Source organism: Panthera onca, chromosome B1 (genome assembly GCF_046562875.1).
Source record: "Panthera onca isolate mPanOnc1 chromosome B1, mPanOnc1 haplotype 2, whole genome shotgun sequence".
NCBI lineage: Eukaryota > Metazoa > Chordata > Mammalia > Carnivora > Felidae > Panthera > Panthera onca.
The window spans coordinates 123428341-123447368 of record NC_138342.1 but is presented as its reverse complement, the minus strand read 5'-3'; the positions used below and the strand labels follow the sequence as shown (position 1 = coordinate 123447368).

At 41.6% G+C, this 19028-nt stretch overlaps 1 protein-coding gene across 4 annotated transcripts in view; it reads right to left on the bottom strand.

Moving 5' to 3' along the window:
* Positions 1–16078, bottom strand: part of SMAD1 (SMAD family member 1) — a 79386-nt gene extending 63308 nt beyond the window's left edge. Inside the window, exon 1 of one of the 4 annotated variants that reach the window (XM_060654058.3) lies at positions 16060–16078. The gene's annotated coding sequence lies outside the window, so the exon portion shown is untranslated. The other 3 variants (XM_060654053.3, XM_060654057.3, XM_060654055.3) reach the window with 3 other exon arrangements.
* Between the last annotated feature and the right edge of the window lie 2950 nt (positions 16079–19028).

Sequence of the window (19028 nt, the reverse complement as noted above, 5' to 3'; positions counted from 1 at the left end):
CAAAACCACAAAAAACCCAGACTCACGACACAGAGAACAGACTGGTAGTTGCCAAACGGGAGAAAAGTTGGGAGAGAGGGGCAAAATACGTGGAAGAGAGTAAGAAGTACAAACTGCCACTTAAAAAATAAATAAACCATGAGGATGTAATATACAGCATGAGAGATACAGTCAATAATATTGTACTAACATTGTAAGGTGACAGATGATATCTAGACTTATTGTGTTGACCATTTCACAATGTAAATAAATGTCCAATCACTATGTTATACACCTGAAAATAATATACTGTATATCAATTACACCTCAATGAATTAAAAAAAAAATTAACCAGTTTTTGGAATGTATTATGCTTTATCAAGAAAGGTTTTAACTCCTTTCCACATGTTGTTTACACTAATAATAAAGCTATTATATATACCCTGAGAATATAGTAAATTCTAAAAAAAATTTTTTTTACATTTATTTATTTTTGAGAGAGAAATAGAGGATGAGTGGGGAAGGGGTAGAGAGAGGGAGACACAGAATCTGAAGCAGGTTCCAGGCTCTCAACCGTCAGCACAGAGCCCGACGTGGGGCCTGAACCCACAAGCCCTGAGATCATGACCTGAGCCGGTCGGACGCTTAGCCAACTGAGCCACCCAGACACCCCTTAGAACACAGTAAAGTCTAAAGAAAGGCTTGTGCAAGACTCAAATATTGCTGTGGAAAATCTCTAAGTGGATGACACAGTTAACCAGAATGGTTTTATTCTATATTCTATATTATAAATTATATATGAAATATATATATCTATATTATAAAATTTACCAAGGCAAAACATATTTTATCATATAAATCTCCCCACCCTCCTCTTGAAATTCTGACTGTAGGCAAGAAACAGCCTTAACAGAACATCTGAAACACACCAATTTGAAGATTCAACAAACTCTCATTACCATCACTACCAACTGCAAAGGGAGGGAGCGGTCATGCACATGGTTCGAGGGGTGACATTATACAAGAGTGCATCCATGGTCTCCATCAATTTTCAGTACGGCTCAAGTATTCAAAAAGAATCAAAAATTATCCTCTTATCACCACCACCACTACCACCCCACAATGAAGCACCAAGCACTGTTTGGACACTTTATACCTATTAACTCCCGTAATCCTTACAGGAATCCTATAAGGACTATTTTAGAGATGATGAAACAGGTACAGAAATGTTCAGGAGCTTGCCAAAGCAACCTGCTCCTCTTAAATAACCTCCTCCTGTGTCTCATGCATAAAGCAGAAGCCTGGTAATCAAGGATTTGCTTATGGTTTTATTTTAGTCCCTCTAATTCCTTCCCTTCCCAACTTGTTTTCATTGTTCTTTCCTTCTTGATACACTTTCCTAGAACGCAGGAAAAACCAAGAGTTTTATCAGGGCAGCAATGACAAAATGAAGTTCATTTTAATCTAAAGAGTCCAAAATAGGCATAAGAAATCATAAGCTGTAACTCAACAAGACATAAGGAACCTGCAGGAGGGCTTCACACCAACAGACCATATATGTGTTCAACTCTTAATATTCTTTTTTTTTATTATTTTTTTAAATGTTTGTTTATTTTTGAGAGAGACAGAGACAGAATGCGAGTGGGTTAGGGGCAGAGAGAGAGGGAGACACAAAATCCAAAGCAGGCTCCAGGCTCTGAGCTATCAGCACAGAGCCCGATGCAGGGCTTAAATTCACGAGCTGTGAGATCATGACCTGAGCCAAAGTTGGACGCTCAACCGACTGAGCCACCCAGGTGCCCCTTTAATATTCTTTTCTTATGATAAGTGTGTGGAACATTAAAATTAAACTCCTTTTACGAAATGCATTTTCTTTACATTTCCATTGGTTATTCTCAAGAGTCCTTCATGGAAAACAAAACAAAACTACTGGCTCATTTTTTTTAAAGGTAATACTTTTCCATTCAAGCAAATGTAGAGATGGAGAAAATTTAAGTATAGGTAAAATATTAAAATATTCATCTTAATGGCTAGCACACAGCTGACAATCACAATGCTATCTATAGATATTGGCAAAAAATACTACTCTGCACTCTGGAGGGTGTGGGGGAAGGAAGGAGGAGCAGACGGGAAGATAAAGCAAACCGTGTCTCTGTATGGCAGAAACATCGGCTGGTGGCACTAACACTTCAATTCTTATGTGCCTCCTAATCCCTGCCTTTTCTTGCTCTACTGCAGGGTTTCTTAGCATTATGGGATATTAAGCAGCATCCCTGCCCTCTACCCACTTGATGCTGTTGAATCACTCATGCCCTGCCTCCCCCAGTTGTGACAACCCAAAATTTCTCCAGTTCCTGGCAGAGGAACCACTGCTGTGCTCAGCTATGCTTTTCTCTCCTTTCCTCCTTGTTATCTAAGTGCCTCGGGCCTCAACAGTTTTATATGACTCTACTTCTAGACACTAGGACACAAGGAATTGCTGATCTCTTCAAGAAGGGAAAAGAGAAAGAAGTTAAACATACACATTCTTTCTTCCTCTTTTTCTCCTCAAACAAGAAAAGCAGGAACAAAACAACCATTCCTCAGAATTAACTGGTATGTCTTGAGCGCTTACAACAGGTATCACCCAGGGTCAAGTGCTGCTGGGTATAAAAGACTTAGTTCATACCCACAATGAACTTACATCAAAATGAAAAAATTCATCAAGTACCTACTGTGTGTCAGGCCAATAGTTCTTAATGCTGGTGTACATTAAACTTACTTGTAACACTTTTATAAAAACTCCCCACCATAACCCTTGAATAGAATCCCCTAGAGGCAGGTCCATGCACTTCTGTGGTGGTTGCTGAAGTGATTCTGATGTGCAGACAAGGTGAGAACAATTGTGCTAACACAAAGATCATAAAGACACTGCCTGTGTACCTCCAAGTAACTCAGTCTAAAGAGTTAATAGATAACTGTAATAAAAGCAATTAAAACAAAAGCTAGACTAGACAAGCTGGCTTGTACTTTTCCTCAAAGTTACAAGATTTTTAGTGCAAGCCTAACATTTATGACCACCGACTCCAATTTTAACAACTGTGTAGGGGATACCCTATGAAGTATAAATACAGACACAAAAACTGATGAAGGGCAGGATGCAAGAGCTCTATCAACTGCGTCTTCAGCTTTCTTTCTCAATCTCTTGTTTTTGAAAGGTTATCCCAATTGTAAGAGAAATACTTTCAAATTAAAAATACGCAACACTAACAATGATGACTTGTTATTTAACTTTCTTATTTTTGTAGTCTCTTACTAATAAGACTGCTCCTTCAAGTCAGAAACTGACTTATACAGTCCTCATTCCCTCCCCAAACACAGTGGACAGGCAGCAGGAGGGTATGAACTGCTTGCTGAATTGGTTAATATGGATGCCACAACAGGCAGAAGCCCACAGTGAGGATGCACCTTCTTAAAGGAGCCTTTTCCCAAATAGAGATCAACATCTCAGCCTGCACAATTTGACAAAACTCCTCAGTGTCTGAATGCAAATAAATGCTATAAATAGTTTGTGTGCCAATCATCTGAATGTTAATCAGGTTAATTTTGTTCACAGTTAGGAGAAAAACATTTAAAACCAATGAAACATTCCCTGAAGCTTGAACAAATTTCATAAAAACCCTAAGCACACAAACAAAAACACAGGAAAATAAAGAGGTGGTTATTAATCATGCCAGACTGCAAAGCCAGCAATGGGCAAAAAGCAAAACAGGAAGCTGTAATAGAGGGGACGGCAAGCCATATACAACCTGCCATCCTGGGTTTCAACAGGGGCTAAGTGCTAATGCAAGATGCACTGCATTATTATTCCCTTTCACGGAAAAGCTACAGTCAGTCTCTGCTAAAATTAAGACCCATTTTGCAGTTCATCCTCCCTTCTCCCCAGCTCAGCTTTTAAAGAGTCTAAGTCTGACCAAGGCATATCAGCTCAGGGTTCTCACACATGCTCACTCAGAACAAGGAGGGGATAGGATCGGGCCAAGTGGTAAGCCTTTAGGTGAGATTTCAGTCTGTTTTGGGGCACCTGGGTGGCTCAGTCAGTTAAGCATCTGACTTCGGCTCAGGTCATGATCTCACTGTCTGTGAGATTGAGCCCCACTCTGGGCTCTGTGCTGACAGCTCAGGGCCTGGAGACTGCTTCAGATTCTGTGTCTCCCTCTCTCTCTCTGCCCCTCCCCTGTTCACACTCTGTCTCTCTCTCTCTCAAAAATAAATAAAGGCCCCCCCAAAAAAAATTAAAAAAAAAAAAGTCCTTCTTCCCCCCTAACTTTGAAATCTTTTCAGGTCATTTAAAAGAAAGAAGATGGTGAGGCAGAAGATGCTAACAAATTAATTCTATTCTGTCTAGCCCCTAGGGAAGAACTCAATGCTGAGTAAGACTGTACTTCAGTTAGGTAAGGATCTAACCAACAAGCAACAGATGTTTCCTTTACAGGCAGTGTATGAAAGCCTTTTTTTTTTTTTAACACCTCTGATCACTATTATCCTTAGGAGAAAATCTGAGAAATTAAATGCTGATGCCTAACTCTAAATGTTTTTCAGCTTATAAGAACTCCTACTACATGGGAGAACTTTTCTCACTTTAATACCTTATAAACTAATCCATCTCAACAATCAAAACCATATTCCAAGACCACCGGTGTGTCTCCTAGGAATAAGAAAATGCCAGTACAAATAAAACTAATCCTGCAACCCAGGTAGGAGAGAAAGAGGCCCATTTTCACATACTCTGTGAAGCAATGGTGTCTTTAAGGTTCATCAATCCCATCAGTTGCCTGAGAAACTGCATATAATGGATAACCCCCATAGGGCTGGAACACCTCACATTCCTAGGAGACTCTGACCCCAAATCATGTCACGGAGAGAAGCAGGGTATTATCAAGGAAACAGGACAGAGAAGGCCTGTCTCTTGTAACTCCAGCTTACATATATTGGGTACCTCCAAATAACTGCAGCTTTGCATCGGCAGCTGGGAAATACTGGCTTCAATAAGAAAAACCCAGTTTTCCCAGACGGATACCTCCTGGCACACAAAGAATATCACAATGATATAAAAGACATCATTCCTATTTCAGTGAGGAATCTGACCAGGACACAGGAGAACATTTTTTGTTTCTTAATACTTAGCATTTTATTATTTGTTTTTGTCCTTTGCCAATTTTGTTTTTTACTGGGGGTGTCTTCCTATTGATTTTAGAAGTTTCTTACATAGAATGGTAACTTGCTGCAAATATATTACCTAAAAGGTTGTTTGTGTGAGTCCATGTTTCGTCATTTGTAAGTGTGTATTTGGCCATATAAATGCTGTCACATCTATCAAATCTTCCTTTATGGCTTTTGCCTTTTACATTTAAAAGGTCTCTAGAGGGGTGCCTGGGTGGCTCAGTCGGTTAAGCGTACTTCAGCTCAGGTCATGATCTCATGGTTTGTGGGTTCAAGCCCTGCATTGGGCTCTGTTCTGACAGCTCAGAGCCTGGAGTCTGCTTCACATTCTGTTTCCCTCATTCTCTGCCCCTCCCCTGCTCACACTCTGTCTCTCTCTCTCAAAAATAAAATAAACATTAAAAAATTAAAAGGGGGGAGGCTCTAGAGCTAGCTATTAATTACTCCCTCCTATCTCTTGATGAAATGGCACAACCACCTCCCTCTCTCCTTCTGTCATTATGACAAGAATCCATGCCAGAATCTTTCTACACTGAGCATGTATTACTCCACTGGAAAAAAAAAAAAAAATTTTTTTTTAACACTAATGAATGCTATAAAAAAAAAGCCACAGATAAATTCGAAATACTTATCTTTAAAAGCTCTTTGCAATTTAAGTAACTTCTTTAAATCATTAAAGGGCATTCTTCTCTTAACTCAATTACTATAGTTTTCTCAAAAGCCTTTATCTACAATTGTCAGGGAAATGCTCCATCTACAAATTCCCAAACTTGATATTTCACAACGTCATCACCAGGATTCCCACTGCTTAACTCTTCTCAATTCATTTAAGTCCATTAGACTCCTTGTAACCCATGACCTCTTATCTAGATTGGACTCAATACTGCTCTCATTAACATTTTAGACTCTAAAAATCACATTGATTTTTATAAACAGCTAATGTTTTCTGAATGCTTACTGTGCACTGGATCCTATGCTCAGTGTAAAATGCACCCCCCCCCCACCGCCCCCATTTTAACACCTCTGAAACCAGGAACTCTACAATCAATGGTATGTCTGACATTGTCCTCAAGTAGTACATGAAATAATGCAATGAAATAATTAGCAGCATCTTAGATTAGATGAAATATGGAAGTGTAACTCATTTCATCTTACTATCAATCTTGAGGCTGATACTATCATCTCAATTTTTCACCAAAGTGAATGGCAGCCTCCCCCAAAGTTACAAAAACAAGTAAGTGTTGGGGCTTAGACTTTAAACCCAGGCAATCTGCCTCTAGAGCCTCATCTCTTAACTGATTTGCCAACCATTGGCCAGAATCATCTTTACCAACATTTCTCTCTAATCTTGCTATCAGGCCATTAAGTTATCCCAGAAAGTAACAATTACCTAGTCTACAGCCACATCACCCTTCCCATCAGGCTTTGTCCCTGCTGGTTAGATTTTGAATTCTCCATAGATTTCCTGGCACACTACCTACGATAGTTCTTTCAAAACTTTTCCATTATTTTTAAACTTCCAATACCATCTGCTGGTCCGCCCACCTCACCAACCCAGTGAAGGGACCTGCCTCCCATACTACTGGGAAAATCAGCACACGCTCTGCCATCTCCTTTCTTCCAACTTGGACTCCATTGTGCTTCTGTCTCAGACAACTCTCCCTCCTTACCATGGTTATATTTTGTCACCTGCACTTCAGATCACTAACTCCATTGTCTTTAATTGCTCTCTGTCCATTAACTTCTTTCCTTCAACCTTTGGAATCAAAACAATCTCATCGATTCTGAAATATAAGTCACTTGAGGGCATCTGAGAATCTATTTCTCATTTCTCAATCTGCTGTGTCTCTTCACAACTACATTCACTTGATTACCCAGGCTTATCCTTCACCATAAACCATACAACATTTTCCCACTCGGAACCTACTTCTGGAATCTCTCTTCCCTAGGCTTTGTTTCACTGCTCCTCTGAGCTCACATGTTTCTTCCAGTTTCTTCCTCTATCCACTTTATTTTTATCTTTTATTTTTTTAAGTAGGCTCTATGACCAGCATGGAGCCCAACACGGGGCTTGAACTCACGACCCTGAGATTAAGGCCTGAGCTGAGATCGAGTCAGATGCTTACCTGACTGAACCACCCAGGCACCCCTCATTCACTTTAAATATATGCCTCTCCCGGGGCGCCTGGGTGGCTCAGTCGGTTGGGCGGCCGACTTCAGCTCAGGTCATGATCTCACAGTCTGTGAGTTCGAGCCCCGCGTCAGGCTCTGTGCTGACAGCTCAGAGACTGGAGCCTGCTTCAGATTCTGTGTCTCCCTCTCTCTCTGACCCTCTCTCGTTCATGCTCTGTCTCTGTCTCAAAAATAAATAAACATTAAAAAAAAAAAAATATATATATATATATGCCTCTCCCTTCTATTAATTTCCAATTGTGCACTTCAGTGGAAGACTCAACTTACTGGCTCTCTTTCATGGTTCTCTCAGAATACCTATCCACCCTTAGAAGTCCAACCATCATTTCCAGGAGATGACTCTGGATTCATCACTGTCCTTAGCTATCCCACCTTACCTCAACATGTCAATTCTAATTTATCATTCATACAATCTTTATTCCTTCCACAACCAGTTCTTCCCTAATTTTTAAGTTTATTTATTTATTTTGAGAGAGAAAGAAAGCTTGTGTACATGTAAGCACAAGAGGGGGAGGGGCAGAGAGAGAGAGAGAGAAGGAATGAATGAATCCCAAGCAAGCTCCACACTACCAGCACAGAGCTCCATGAAAGGCTCAAACCCATGAAACATGAGATCACGACCAGAGCACAGATCAAGAGTCGGACACTTACCCGAATGAGCCACCCAGGTGCCCCAGTTCGTACCTATTCTTAAGAAAAGGTTTTATTAATTTTCCAGCCACTTGAGTTGGAAACTTAAGAACACTCTCTGACCCCTCTCTCCCATTACTCTATAGCCAAATAAGCACCAGTTGGTTTTTTTGCTCACAAAACCCATCTCATATATCACACAGATAACTCAAATACTTTCCTATTAATCTGCTGGCATCACTGCATGTTCACCTTCAGTGATTCCCGATGCTTCCTTATTCTGGCACTGTAAGGTCTCAAATTCTCACTCCAACTTAACCTTTCTGAACGTGTCTCCCACCTGACCACACTGAGCCCTATCAGGAATACCCACAGTGGTGAGGGAGGGCTGCTCACCAGCCTGTGGGTCTGTGCTGTCCAACACGACAGCCGCAGGATAAACACAGCTATGTCTAAACATAACTTAATTAAAATTAAAAAAATGCAACTCCCCTCAGTTGCACTGGCCACGTTTTAAGTGCTCAGTAGCCACTTATGGCTGGTGACTTTTATACTGGACAGTGTAGATACAAAACATCTCCTTCACTCCAGAAAGTTCTGTTGGACAGTGCTATACAGATCCTCAGCATACATGCTTACCTCTCTGGTCTTCCATACCACCTCTCTGCCTAGAACACTTCTCTCCTCTCCCTATGCAAATTCGCATGTCCTCCATACCACAGTGGTCCTCATGCAAGTTGTCTGCTCAACCTCCTCCTGTATTACCCTGCAACAACAATTCTTGCAGTGTTGCTGCATTTAATTTTTCATTTTTGTGTGTCTTTTAATTATTGAGCCACTCAGAACTAATAAATATTCAATGGAATAAATGAAGTACATACGGACTATAATACTGCATCAAAATTATCAAATAATGGTATATGTAATACCCCCTCTCTATTAAAAAGACATGTTTTCTTTCAATTTAAACAAAAGATCTTGCATTTAGCTAACTAAATGACTTAATTTAATGCCTAATTATAATACTTGAAAGATAATTAGTTCCCCTTTTTTTTCCTTGTGGTGTTTGACTCTGAAAGAAAAAAAACCTTAAAGGTCTGAAATACTTCCACTTTGCATAAGCACACCGCAAAGAAACCACTAAAGATAGACAAGGAAAAGAAAATGAATGAACAGTTTGAGTAACTATACCCTAACTATCTGAGATTATAGGAAAAAATATCTATAGTACAGCCACCCTAAAATTAAGGAGAAACTACAAATAGAGCATTTAAAAATTATAAAAATTATGTATATAAATGTTTTTGAATCAATAGCTAAGACCCCTCTATCTTTCAAACGTGAAATCATGAATATTTACATTCTGAGCTCAAAAACGATACAGATGCATAATTAACTGTTATATATGTATGTGTTCCTTCTTTATATTCAGGATTATTGCCTTAAGAAAATTAGTTCAGAAATGGATCCACACTATAGTTCTGGGTTCTTAACAAGGGAACAAGTCTCCTTATCTGAATACTGGAAACTGAGCAGAGATTTGGAGGAAATTGCCAGGTTAAGGATTCACTCAGACCATAAAGAGTTACTTTAAGAGGGAGTCTCCCCTAAAGTTCTGATTTGAGCTTATAACAAAAACTACAAAGATGTAAAATTCCTCAGATACTGTAGTTCCCAGTACCTTCCTAAAAACTCTGATATAATCGCTGTAGTTGAACTATTTGTGAAAGTTTTGACTTTTTTTCTCTTACATAAATGAATGTTCTACAGAGCCTGGTCATTTTGCAAATCAGCCAGCAATAGCTGTGTTACTGTTTTTACCTAATAGCACTTGTACATCTCTAAAATTGACATCTCTAAAAATTTTTAAAGTTATTATTTATTTTGAGAGAGAGACAGTGAGCAAGCAGGGAAGAGGCAGAGAGAGAGGGAGAGACACAGAATCCCAAGCAGGGTCCGCACTACCAGTGTGTAGAGTTCGATGCAGGGCTCAAACCCGCGAACCCGTGAGATCATTACCTGAGCCAAAATTAAGAGTCAGACGCTTAACTGACTAAGCCACCCAGGAGCCCCTAAAACTGACACCATCTTAATAATGCACAGCAAAATCATTTTAATTTAGATTTTAAGTAATTACATTCATGCTACTTAGTTTTGCTTTTTTTTTTTTTTTAATAAGAAACTTACTCCAGAGTATGTGTTAAAAATACTTCAGTATTTTTGCTGCAAATCAGATGACAGATCACCAAACTGGACTGAATATGTGCACTACTAGGTAACAGCAGAAAAGGAATATAAAGAGCCAAGAGATTTCACTTCAGAGAGAAAAGGTGATGCCCCTATTTGTTATCAAAGCATACCCTGCTAATCTTGGCACAAAAAGTAAAACCAGAGCTTCCAGTTGCTGAACACAAAGTGCTAGGAGAGTGGCATTCCTGGAGAGGACACGGGAGCTCTGCGCCCCTTCCTCTGTACCCTGCCCTGTGTACTTCCTCCATCTGGCTGGTCCTGAGTTGAATCCTTTATAATAAACCGGTAATCTGTTGGTAAAAGGGAGAAAGTAAGGGTGAAAGAGAGAGATGGAGAAAGAGAGAGGAAGACAGAGAGAAAGAAAGGGAGAGGAAACAGTAAAACCACACACAGAAAACACTGAAACGACATACCTTTATAGAGAACACTTCATCAGCCTCACTTTATGACTTAATATCAAGTTTCTCTACTTCTTTGTATGTAAACTATCCTTTTTCTTTTCAGATCTTTCCAATTCTCTCCCTAATACCCCTTAGCACCTTCCTTAAATACCCCAAACTTTGGCTTTTGGTTAAAAATGTGATTTGTTTTTGAGAGTCAAGACAGAAAATTCATACAGAACTGTCTGAGTTAACTTGAACTTTGTACAATCTTGGATCTCTCATTTTCTAGTAAGGTCCCATTGATTGAGACACAGGGCTTTTCTCTTCCATTTCTAAAATGAAAAAAAGAAAAATCGATTTTAATCTGTAAAAAAAACATCTCTCTGAGGTTGTCAGACTTGATTCCTACTCAGCTCAAATGATGTTAGGTACAAAAAGTCAATACCATGCCAAAAATTATCCTTTCCTTCCCTCCCCAAATTACAGTGGATTTATTCAGACCACAGCCTTAGGAAACAGTGAGCATGGCAGCAAAGGATAAACAAATGAAAACTCAACAGCAAAAAGAGTGACCTGGGTTCTGGCTTTGCCTCTTCTAGTCACTTAGAAGAGTGGCTCTAGGCAAGTCAGCTGTCTTCTCTGGGCCTCAGATTGCTCAGCCTGATACGAACCAACTGGATGAGAAAATCTTCAAAGCAGCTTTTAACACTAAATATCTCTATTCTCTGCAGAGGAAATTACAAATCTTAATGTTTATGAATGCACTTGGCAAGGCTGTCCCATCATGTCCTTCACCTGAAATATCATGCAATTTGGGTACTTGTGTGTATACAAGCTCACCAGGGCATATAAACATCTTTGGATTAGAGGATGGGAATGAGCAGACATTGGATCCATGGTATCATCAGATTCTTAAACAGCCTCACCATTAAAAAAAAAAAAAAAAAAAAAAAATCACTGCAAGACTACACAAAAGTAGACAAATGTGGAAAAAAATTCCAGAATTTGCAATGAACTATTTTCATTTCAAAGTGTAGTGTTTAACAGCTAAGAGAAGGCTAATTTTGATGTCATTAAACTACTAGAACTTTTCACTACCATCAGCTTGTGATATTACAAGAAAAACACAAGGGGAAAGTGACAGGAATTATCTGAAAAACAGAGAAGACAACAATTCAGCTTTGAAATGCATTGCTTTTTTGGTCATATTTATTCTTCCAATTATGTTCTGCTTAGATATGTATAATATAAACGTTATATTTCCTCTTAAGTACTTAAAAGAAGACAGCCCAGAAAAGCAAAATAGAGGGCAAATTTGTCTAAAAGTAAAGTCATGTCTATACTGGAATAGCAAATCAGAGCAGAACAAGGATTATTCAAATATTCTAAGCAAAAAAAGTATACATATAAATACAAACTAAAATATATAAAATATATAGTCAAACTAAATATATACAATATATATTATATAATAAATATATTACATAATATTTATATTTTACATATTTAATGCATATATAGTTAAAAGTGAGGCTCCAGAGTCAAACTGCCTGTTCATATCCCAGCTAAGATTATAAATCATAATCACTCACTAGTTATGTAGCCTGAGGCAAGACACTGAATCACTCTGAACTCAAGTTTCTTTGCCTGTAAAATGTGGTAACAACAGTACTTAGGTAAGTTTTGGGGTTTAAATGAGGTATGAGTATTAAAACTAAGCATACAGTAAAAACTCAGAAAATATTAGCTACCACTATTTATCTTATCCAAAGCTCTAAATCAAATTAGGGTCTATGATAAACATGACCCATAGAAAAGTCAACCTCATTTTATCCAGTACTTGTTACTTCCAAACTGCGTTTATCTTATCAAGAGCCAACTAGAAAGTAGAAAAATTAATGATACATCTCTTTCTTTTTTGACCCCACAAACTGACTAGTTGAAGTAAAAAGCAGAAAAGTAGCTGAAAGAAGGAAAAGGAGAAGCAAAGGTGCTACAGCAGCACTATCTAGCAGAACCTTCTGCGATAACGGAAATGTTCTACATACACTATCCAATATGGTAGCCACCGCCATATGGTCATCCTCAGACGACCCATAAACTGAATACGACTGCCAGAAATTTAAGTAAAAAAACAAAGGTCTTCTCTTCCTGAATTGTTCATATGTTCAATTCAAGTACCTTTGTTTTCAGTGGAGACCTGATAACCCTGACTAGTTAAAGAAATAACATGCCAGCTGATACATCAATACGGTGCAACTTAGTGCGAATGAAAGGATCAGAGATAAGAAGTATGTGGTCCTCTGATATTTTAGAAGGTCCCTAAGGCCAAGTTAAATTCGAGCTCACATGAAGCATGATTCAGTACACAGATCAGAGCTGCAAAGGTCCTTATCAGCAACCCCAATGCATTTGTTCCTCCACTACCAAATGGAAAGCTACTTAGGCAAGGCAGACTGAACATCCCTGCATTTATCTTCAATTTCTTTGGAAATTCAGAGTTCTGTAAGCCTTTCCCTCTTTCAGAAACACTAGCGTTCCTGGGCTGCTCAGCTTTTCCACTATAAACAAAATCCATGAACCACCCATATCTGAAGTATAACGCCAGACTCCTGCTTAGCTGCCCCTGTAATATGGTTTAATTATGATGACTGAACTAATAGGCTGACATCATAGACTTTTACAGGCTGACCCCATGTCATCCTGATGTATCATTTTGCACCAGTTCAGTGCTGTAAATCAATTTAAGATCTCAAGCAGGTTGAAAAGGCTGGTAATGATGCTTTCTCTGCTGTCTCTGGAGACTCTACATTATACACAACTTACATTATTTATAAAGCCTCAATGATGCCTCCATTAGCCTTGTAAGACTACACAAATGAGATCTTTTATACACACACAACTTGGCCTTGATTATGTAGGCAACTACAGCTTAAATATACTCATCTAATTACACTCTAGTTTCTTCTTTTTCCGATCTAACCGAGTCATTACATTTTATCTTTAGCCCAGAATTACTATAAATCAAAATCACAAACTGAAATTCAGTTTTCTTAACTAATAAATGTATATGGGGAAAATGGGACTTACTTAATGCTTTAATGAACTTAGTAGGAAAAAAATTACTTAAATTCCAAGAGATGTAAGAGGTTAACATTTTTAATTGCTTAAAAACGGTCATTTCTCTAAAACGCAAAGGTCATCAGCTCTTCAAGGGTATAAAACCAACGGATACTGCAAAAAGGAAAAATGTATTTGGTTACATACCTATGGTTGTAGGGGTCAAAACTAAATCAAGGACAAATCCCTACCCTCAGAAGAAACCCGATCCTGCCTGGATCCTCCAGAGAGGCTCTGGCATCACCCACCTCTAGAAAATCATCTCTCACGACCCTGGTTACAGTTTCCTAAGAATTGCAATATCACACAAATGTACGCCACCTGCAGAGAAATATCAAATAACTGCAAATGGGAAAGAGGGAGGGAGAGAGGAGGACAAACACTTTAATCAGTTCAGCATACTCAGGCCTGGCACCTACATCAGAACAGCAATGATGCAAAATATTTATACTCCTTGAAAATGCTGAGGCCGTGAACATTGGTCCTGCCTCGACTTTTTTGAAATAGTGGTTCCAATACAACTCACCTACCTCCAATAAAACGTAAAGTGGTAATTATAAACAAGATCAAAAATCAACATGGGCAGAGAACAGTTTTCTCATTGTGTTACTGAATGCAGGCATGTTATCCACACACGCACTTAGAGCAAACGTTCTGAAATAAAGGCATTCTGTGATCTAGGTGCTAAGAGTTCCAGCAACAGGATGGCACACTGCAATCGTGCAACTTCTCTATCATTCCACATACTCTGAAACTTCAGATACCATGCCAAGAAGAGAACAGGAGGAGAAAGGCAAAGGCCGGTTGCCACAGCACTCACGGAAACGATGGTTTCTCAAGGAGATGGTTCTGAGACGCGCCTCAATTTTCAGAAGGGAAGCGTCTTACTGGCTATCTTGCACAGTCTATTTAAAAGTCGTATGCACCTCAAAATAAACAAAAGCCGCAGCTACTGGAGTTGTAAGATCCGGCAGGCATTTGTTCCTCCTCCCTTCCTAAAGTACATCAAGGAAACGTTCTCTCTTTAAGCCTACATGTATATTAAGCAACTAGAAAAACAAGCCCACGTCTGTCTATCTCACACCCACTACCCCCCACCTTACTACAGCAGCAAACCCGAGAAACACTAACAAAGACAGCGGAGTAAATGAACAGTTGTTCAACAGCGAACTCACAAATACACATGGAGTGAGGCAATCGAATCCGGTAAAGGGAAAGGAATGAGACGACACTTGGGAGACGCACGGGGTGTAGGCGGAAGAGGGGGAAAAAAAAAAATTACGCGCCGCCGCCAAGCCTTTGAATAAATTAGAGGGAATTTCGGTGCGAACTTTCCTTGACCTCGACCCCCAAGAGGCTCGTCGGGGCAGAGAAAGGAGCCCGTCCGGGATGCGGAGGGGAGCAGGGCACCGGGTGTCCTCCTCGCGCCAGACCCGCTCCGCGAGGCGCCGACGGCGTAGAGGGCAGCGCCTGCGGCTGCCCAACTCCCGCAAGGGTCGCTCGGGCCGGCGCGGGACACAATGGGCCCGCGGGCCGCGCGGACGGGCCTCGGCCCGGCTGCGGAAAGGGAAAGAGAAACGGGGAGCGGGCGGAGGGAGAGGGTGGAATGGGAGGTCCCGCCGCGGCCGGGGCCGGGGGCGAGGCTCGGGGCCGAGGAGCGCAGCTTCCCCACCGCAGACCCAACAAAGACGCTAGGAGAACCCCGGCCGAGCCCTGCCTGCCTGGCCGCCTGGGCGCCAGGACAGGAGAAGGTAGCAGGTTCGCTCCTCGGAACGGCCGGGAGGCGCCATCATGGGGGGGGGGGGGTCCCCGGTCCGCCCCACGCGGGGAAGAGCCCCCTCCCCGCCGCGGCCCGCGTCACCGGCCCCGCACGACCGCGGCAGCCCGGCGGGCCCGCGCCTGCCCCACAAGAGGCGGCGGCGGCGCTGGAAAGCCCAGGGAGCCGAAGGAGGGCGGGGACGCGGCAAAGGAGAAAGTTGGGCTCAGGTCTGTTTCGTTTTACCGGGTTGGCGGCGCGCCCGTCCGCGCGGGCGCACGAGTGGCCGGGCGAGCGGGGTCCCGCGGCCCCGGTCCGGCCGGCGGGGCGCTGCCCTCGCAGGGTCCCTCCCCGCGCCTCGGCCCGGGCTGAGCCGCTCGGCCTCTCCTTCCTCCTCCCGCCCGCCCGCTCGCTCCCGGAGCCTGGATTGATCTGGTCGCGCTGGCGTCAGGGAGTCGGAGCCGCCCAGCCTCCACTCCTCGGCTGCCAATACCCGGCGCACTCGCCCGCCCGCCCGCACGCTCGCTCGCCTGCTCACACGCGCACCCGCGCGCCGCCGCCGCCGCCGCCGCCGCCGCCGCCGCCGCGCGACCAGGGATCCTCTCCAAATTCCCCGCCGGTTAGCGCGAACGCGGGGCCAGCCACCTCCCCCCGCCTCCGGCCCCACGCCCCATTTATTCCGAGGAGAAAAAACAACTTTCCTCCTCCTGCTTCCTTTAGTCCGGGTGGAGCGGACTTGGTGCATTATCCTCAAATGAAGTTTGGTGTTCAGTATTTATTTCCTGAAATGTTCATCACCCGTCCACCGCGCCCTCCGAACGGTACCGTAAACGTGGAGTGCATTTTTGACAATTATCTTTCAAGGCTCTCCTTTTCCTGTCTAGTTTCCATTGCCCTTCACTAACTTTCCTGTTTTGCAAGCCCCAGAAGTTGCTTGTACCCAGAATTGGATAGCCTAGTTCTGTTGCGTGTGCTTACACCAAACCCGGAATCAGTAGTGTTTTGTGCCAGTTCGGGATCTAATGATTCCAGTAGCTAACCTAATTGTTTGACAGCTGCCACAATGGAACTCAACTTTTGATCCAATTTCTACAATTTTTTAGATGACTCCAACCCCCTAAAATAAAAACAAACTGGCTCTCATCTACCTGATCTGCAAAGACGTTGAACATATCTTTTTGTAACGATTAATTTTTCCCTTGGCTAGCTCTCTGGAAGCTGGCATGAAATCTTGGATAATCACCATAATGTTGAGTTATGTTTAGAGAGGAGTAATTACTCTGAGGAATAAACTGCACATGAACCAAAAGGATCGCTACCACCAATATAAGGAAAATATCGGAGACCGAAATAATGGCACTCTCCAATTGCTCATGTGCGATTACATGTCCACATTTTATTTAAAATTCTTACTTATTAATTTGTTTCTGCATCCCATGTGTAATTATTCAAAGGATATGCAATAAATCCCATGAAACACATAAAATACTGTTTATAAATTATAGATCAGAATGTTCCAGCTAATTTCTTTGTTAAACTATTTGAGCACTTTCTGGTCAGTTCTTGGGCCTCATCTCATTTTCTCTAAAAGCAGCATTTGACACAGTTCATCATTCTCCACTCCTTGGAACAACAGCTGGAGTGAGCCTTGTTAAATGCCACTCAGATCAGGTCACTCCTCTGCTCAAAACCCTTCCTTGATAAATAGGATGTGCTATACATACAATGGAACATTATTCAGTCATTAAAAAGAATGAAACACTGACACATTCTACATGGATGAAACTTGAAAATACGTTATGTGAAAGAAATCAGACACAAAAGAGCATATATTGTAAGCTTCCATTTATATGAAATATCCAGAATAGGAATATCTATAGAGACAGAAAGTAGAATGGTAGTTGCCTGTGTTTGGGGAAATAGGTTGTGGAGGAGTGATAGCTAAAAGTTCTGGAGTTTCTTTTGGGGGCATGTGTGTGTGAAAAATGCTCTAAAATTAGTTTGTAATGATAATTATACAACTCTGTGGATATACTAAAAGTTATTGAATTGTACACTTTAAGTAGGTAAATTATAGGAATTTTATTCAATACAGCTATTTAAAAAGCCATGACAACTAAGAGCAGTGTATGCTCCTTGACTGGATCCAGGATTAGGGAAGAAGCTACAAAATGACATGATAAAACTTAGTTTTTATATTATAAAAATTATAGAATTATTAAATTTTAAGCTATAGATGACCTTTCCTCGCGCAGTCATACCTGGTAGCTGCAAATCATAATTATTAATTCTATACATGCCATGCAATTTGATTTTGCCCTTTATGCAAGTTCTTTCTTTAAATGGTAATAAAAAATTAGATACTTTTTTAAAAGGACATTATTGGGACAATTGTCAAAGCTTGAATATGGCTTGTGTATTAATATCATTGTATCAAAAAAAAAACTTCCCGTGGCTCCCCATTTCACTCAAAATAAGGGTTCTCACAATGTGCACAAACCCCTACCTAATCTGCCCTCTTGGCTCCCCTTTACCGCTCCCATCTGGTCTCCTATTCTCTCGGTTTCATACTTCCTCAAGTCAACTTAACCTCCTCACACGTCCTGGAACAACCCAGGTGCAATCCACCTCAGGGCCTCTGCACTAGCTGTTTCCTCCTTGGAAAGCCCTTTCCACCATGGGCTGCTCCCTCACCCCCCTCAGGTCTTCACCCAAGTGTTTCCCTCTCAATGAGACCCACCCTGGTCACTCTAAAATTTTGCCCACCTCTCCCAAACACACATCCTATAATGCTCTTTCCCTGCTTGGCCGTGGATGTTTCACTTATCACTACCTAACTACTTGCTTAGCCAAAAAAACAGGATTTTTTTTCCTGTTCTGTTCATTGCTATTGTCTCAGAGCCTAGAGCAGTACCTGTCCCCTAATAGAAGCTTATTAAACACCTGTTGAATGAATGAATGAACAAATGAGTGGAGCACTGTTCTAATTACAGGGCATATAATGGCAAACTATGCAGATTAAAATCCGTGCTCTCATCAAAGAAGACAAATAATGAATAAACACACAAATACGCTAGCGGGGTTGGGGATGGAGGGTGGAGGATGGTACACGGGATGGAAGAAACAAGGTAGGAAGGGATTAGGAATGGGGAAGGTTGCTATTTCTAGGGCTAGGGCAAACTCCCTAACAAGAGGTCTTGTAGGAAAAGACAGGGCATGCCACTGACCTAGGAGGAGGGTCTCCAGACTCCCAAGCAGAGTGAAGAGCAAGTGAAGGGCACCTGAACCTGAGTCTACTTCACCCATTCACAGAAGAGCCAGGAGGCCAGAGTGCTGACCAAAGGAGAAGCTAGACATAGGAGGAAAGACAGTGTGTGGGCCCAGATGTACCTGGGCTGGTGGCTGTGGAGGTGGGAACATAGGGAAGGTCTCTTCTACTGCTTCTCTTATCCTAGTGAAATAGCCACAGACCCTACTTCCTGACAATGGAGAGGGTGGGAGAGACTATGGAGTTT